Here is a 5389-nt window from a genome sequence, read left to right on the forward strand (position 1 = left end):
TTATACATGGCTTAGTGCCTAGTCAAGATCATAAAGCTTTCTTATGTTCTTCAAGAGATGTTATATTCTCCAATTGTTTCCATATGTGCCCATCAGAGCAAAAATCAACCTTGTCAATAGGTTCTAATTTTCTGTATTCTTTTTTTTTTTTTTTTTTGAGATAGAGTCGCACTCTGTCCCCAGGCTGGAGTGCAGAGGTGTGATCTTGGCTCACTGCAACCTCTGCCTCCCAGGTTCAAGCAATTCTCCTGCCTCAGCCTCCCAAGTGGCTGGGATTACAGAGATGAACCCCCACGCCAAGCTATTTTTTTGTATTTTTAGTAGAGACAGGGTTTCACCATATTGGCCAGGATGGTCTTGATCTCTTGACCTTAAGATCCACTGGCCTCGGCCTCCCAAAGTGCTGGGATTACAGACTTGAGCCACCACACCCAGCCATTTTCTGTATTCTTAATGATGTTTAACATCACTAATCATTAAAGAAATGCAAATTGAAATCACAAAGAGATAGGACTTCACACACATTAAGATGGCTATTACTAAAACCAAACACAGAGGCCAAGCACGTTGGCTCAGGCCTGTAGTCCCAGCACTTGAGGAGGCCTAGATGGGTGGATCACCTGAGGTCAGAAGTTCAAGACCAGCCTGGCCAACATAGTGAAACACAGTCTCTACTATAGCTGGGCGTGGTGGCAGCCACCTGTAATCCCAACTACTCGAGAGGGTGAGGCAGAAGAATCATCTCTTGAACCTGGGAGGCAGAGGTTGTAGTGAGCCGAGATCATGCCATTGCACTCCAGCCTGGGCGACAAGGAAGCGAAACTTTGTCTCAAAAAAACAAAGAAACAGAAAATAACAAGTGTTGGCCAGGGTGTGGAGAAACCCTTAGGCACTGCTGGTAGGAATGTAAAATGGTGCAGCTGCTGTGGAAAACAGTCCAGTGGTTGTACAAAAAGTTAACGACGAATGGATAAAGAAAATATGGTAGATATATCTACCATATGACTACTCAACCATAAGAAAGGAACAAAATAGTGGCATTCGCAGCAAACTGGATGGAATTGGAGACAATTCTAAGTGAAGTAACTCAGGAATGAAAACCAAACATCGTATGTTCTCACTTATAATTGGGAGCTAAGTTTTGAAGATGCAAATGCATCAAAATGATACAATGGACTTTGGGGACTTGGGAGAAAGGGTGGGAGGAGTGTAAGGGATAAAAAACTACACATTTGGGTACAATGTACACTGCTTGGGTGATGGGGGCACCACAATCTCAGAAATCACCATCAAGTAACTTACTCACGTAACCAAACACCACCTGTTCCCAAAAAACCTTTTTTTTTTGAGACGGAGTTTCGCTCTTGTTACCCAGGCTGGAGTGCAATGGCGCGATCTCGGCTCACCGCAACCTCCGCCTCCTGGGTTCAGGCAATTCTCCTGCTTCAGCCTCCTGAGTAGCTGGGATTACAGGCACGCGCCACCATGCCCAGCTAATTTTTTGTAATTTTAGTAGAGACGGGGTTTCACCATGTTGACCAGGATGGTCTCGATCTCTTGACCTTGTGATCCACCCGCCTCGGCCTCCCAAAGTGCTGGGATTACAGGCATGAGCCACCGCACCCGGCCCCCAAAAACCTATTGAAATACAAAGTAAATTAAAACAAATAAATGAGTTAAACCATGTAGAATTACCATAGAACTCAGAAATTCCATTTGGGTATACACCCAAAAGAACCGAAAATAGGAACTCAAACAGATATTTGTACACCCAGGTTCACAGCAGTATTATTTACAATTGCCAAAAGGTAGTTACAACCTAAATGTCCATCAACAAATGAATGAATAAACAAATGTGGTATATACATAAAATGGAGTATAATTCAGCCTTAAAAAGGAAGAAAATGTTGGTACATACTACAACAGGGATGAAACTTAAAAATGTTATGCTAAGTGAAACAAGCCAGACACAAAAGGATAAACATTGTATGATTCCACTTATATGGAAAACCTAGAATAGTTCAATTCATAGAGACAGGAAGTAGAATAGTGAATATCAAGAGGAAAATAAGAAGTTACTGCTTCATGTACAGACTTCCAGTCTGGGATGATGAAAAGTTTCTGGAAATGGATAGTGGTGAAAGTTACCCAACAATGTGAATGTACTCAATGCCACTGAATTGTACACTTAAAAATGGTTAAATTGGGTTGGGTGTGGTGACTCACGCCTGTAATCCCAGCACTTTGGCAGGCTGAGGTGGGTGGATCACCTGAAGTCAGGAGTTTGAGACTAGCCTGGCCAAAATGGTGAAACCCCATCTCTACTAAAAATACAAAAATTAGCTGGCTATGGTGACGCATGTCTGTAATCCCAGCTACTCAGGAGGCTGAGGGACGAGAATTGCTTGAACCCAGGAGGCAGAGGTTGCAGTAAGCCGAGATGGTGCCACTGCACTCCAGCCTGAGCAAGACTCCATCTCAAAAAAAAAAGGTTAATTGTAAATTTTATGTTCTGTTCCCCCCCACCACCACTGCAGCACTCTGACAGTGTTTTATTTCAAACTCTGATCTCTACCCTGTGATTACAAAGAGAATTCTGCTGGTTATCTCCCACAGTCCCTGCTGTGGGAAAAACTGGTATCCGACATTCTCTGAAACAAACTGCCTTTCATCTAGACTCAGAAGCTAGATATACAATTTAAAACAGAAGAACAGGATTCATGGCCATGTTATACCTGTCACCTGCCTGGGCCCAGCCATCAGCCATGGTTGTTGATGGTGAGACTACTGAAAAGACCTGAGCAGGACGGGAGAGAACAAAGGTAGTTCTTTCTATAGCATGATGGGGATGGAAGATGTCAAACTTCCAGAAGCCTCATCACCCACGCTTCACCCCAGAAGTTATTTTTGCCATCAGGCTAGCTGAGGCTTCTGGGCCTCTCCTTGTGCCTCTTCATATTGTTCCCCTGGTTTCAGCTTAGGGCCAGGGATCATCACCTTCTTAAGGATGGTGCTTAGATGGGGAACAATCTTGCCATGCATTCTCCAGCTTCCATAGGGGTTTGTCAGGTGCTTTTCAAATAAAACATACTCCAAGACACCCTTGGGTATATCTCCCTGTCCATACAACAACCGGCCAAACTGGTCATGGATGGCCAGAGTCTGCTGGGTGTGCATGCCTATGGTGACCTGGCCGTATATGTTGCCCTCGTTTATCTGATTTGAGCAGCAAACTTAAACCACATGATAGGGCTCTAAAGATTCCACGAAGTTCCAGCAGATGGTCTTATATTTGATATCCCAGATCATGTCTGGAAAAGTGTTCAGTTACCAAGGTATGAAGTTGGTCAAGTGTGAGTTGTTTAGACAAAGGGTTCAATAAAGATATCCTTAGCTTTCTCAGGGAAGTCCTTTGTTTCAAAATTGTCATCATACTTTTTTTTTTAGTTAGAGTCTCGCTCTGTTGCCCAGGCTGGAGTGCAGTGGCATGATCTCGGCTCACTGCAACCTCCGCCTCCCGGGTTCAAGATTCTCCTGCCTTAGCTTCTGAGTAGCTGGGATGACAGGCATGCACCACCACACCTGGCTAATTTTTGTATTTTTAGTAGAGACGGGGGTTTCACCATGTTGGCCAGGATGGTCTCGAACTCCTGACCTCCTGATCCACCCGCCTCAGCCTCCCAAAGTGCTGGGATTATAGGTGTGAGCCACCACACCTGGCTGTCAACATACTCTTATCTTCTGGATTAATTGTAATGCCACATTATTCTTCATTCGTTCAATTCTCTGTTTCAGTCCTTCCTTTGAAAGAGATGACATTAGGCTGGGCGTATGTCATCTCTTTCAAAGGAAGGACTGAAACAGAGAATTGAACGAATGAATTACATGCCTGTAATCTCAGCACTTTGGGAGGCTGAGGTGGGCGGATCACCTGAGGCCAGGAGTTCAAGATGAGCCTGGCCAACATGGTGAAACCCTGTCTTTGGAAAAAAAAAAAAGAAAGATGACATTTGAATATCACCCTCAAGAGGAACATAGGCATCAAAGATCCCAGCTGTACAGGCCAGATGTATGGAACAATCCAAAGGTTCTGGAGGAATAACCAGCCCTGCTTTCCAGGCATATTCCATAAATTCCTTTTCTGTTTTGTATTTAGGTTGATAAATAGGAGATGTGAAACGTTTTTTAATTTTTACTGGAAATATAGCTGCAGACTGAATCACCAGAACTAGCTGCTAAGACCACCAGCCCAGAACCATCGATAAAAGAGACAACCCCTGAGGTATGGGGGCTGTCATTTTGTTCACACAAAGGCCACTGGGAAGGTGTTTTTTTATTATTTTTTATTTTTTTAGTTTTCGAGATGGAGTCTTCTCTGTCTCCCAGGCTAGTAGAGTTCAGTGGTGCAATTTCAGCTTACTGCAATCTCTGCTCCTGGGTTCAAGCGATTCTCATGCCTCAGCCTCCTGAGTATCTGAGACTACAGGCACACACAGCTTAGTTTTGTATTTTTTAGTAGAGACAGGGTTTCGCCATGTTGGACAGGCTGGCTTCAAACTCATGACCTCAGGTAATCCACCCCCTTGACCTCCAGAAGTGCCAGGATGACAGGCGTGAGCCACAATGCCTGGCCAAATCTCTGTATATTTTATCACAATTTTTAAAAAGGAATGAAAGGCCAGGTATGGTGGCTCACACTTGTAATCCTAACACTTTGGGAGGCTGAGGCCAGAGGATCCCTTGAGCCCAGGAGTGTGCCAGCAGCCTGAGCAACATAGGGAGACCATGCCTCTAAAAACAAAAAAAAATTAATTAGCTAGATGTGGTGGCACATGCCTGTGGTCCCAGCTACTTGGGAGGCTGAGGTGAGAGGATCACTTGAGCCCAAAAGATGGAGGCTGCAATGGGCTGTGACCACGCCACTGCACTCCAGCCTCAGCTATAAAGTGAGACGCTGTCTCAGAAAAAAAAAATAATAATAATAAGGACGAACTGATGCATGCTACAATGCAAATGAACCTCTAAAACATGCTAAATATGCTAAATGAAGGAAGCCAGACACAAAAGGTCACATATGACGTGATTCTATTTATATGAAACATTCAGAATAGGCAAACCCATAAAGTCAGATAGCAGGTTAGTGGTTTACCAAGGCTGGAGGAGAAAGGAAGGATAGGAAGATAGAGAATGACTGCTAATGGGAATGAAATCTCCTTTGCGGGTAATAAAAATATTTTGGAACTAGTTAGAGGTGGTGGTTGTACAATATTATGAATATACTAAATGCCACGGAATCATATACTTTAAAATGGTTAATTTTATATTATGTGAATTTTACCTCAAGTTAAAAAAATCTTACTTAATGCTACATATCAGCTGGGATTGAAAA

General features: G+C 43.6%; 1 pseudogene; it reads right to left on the reverse strand.

The window, feature by feature from the left end:
* Positions 1-2913: 2913 nt before the first annotated feature.
* On the reverse strand, positions 2914-4319 carry LOC105731239 (large ribosomal subunit protein mL45-like; annotated as a pseudogene).
* Positions 4320-5389: the final 1070 nt, after the last annotated feature.

This window comes from Aotus nancymaae, unplaced genomic scaffold, assembly GCF_030222135.1.
Source record: "Aotus nancymaae isolate 86718 unplaced genomic scaffold, 86718_ANA_hifiasm-v0.15.2.pri h1tg000017l, whole genome shotgun sequence".
Classification (NCBI taxonomy): Eukaryota; Metazoa; Chordata; class Mammalia; order Primates; family Aotidae; genus Aotus; species Aotus nancymaae.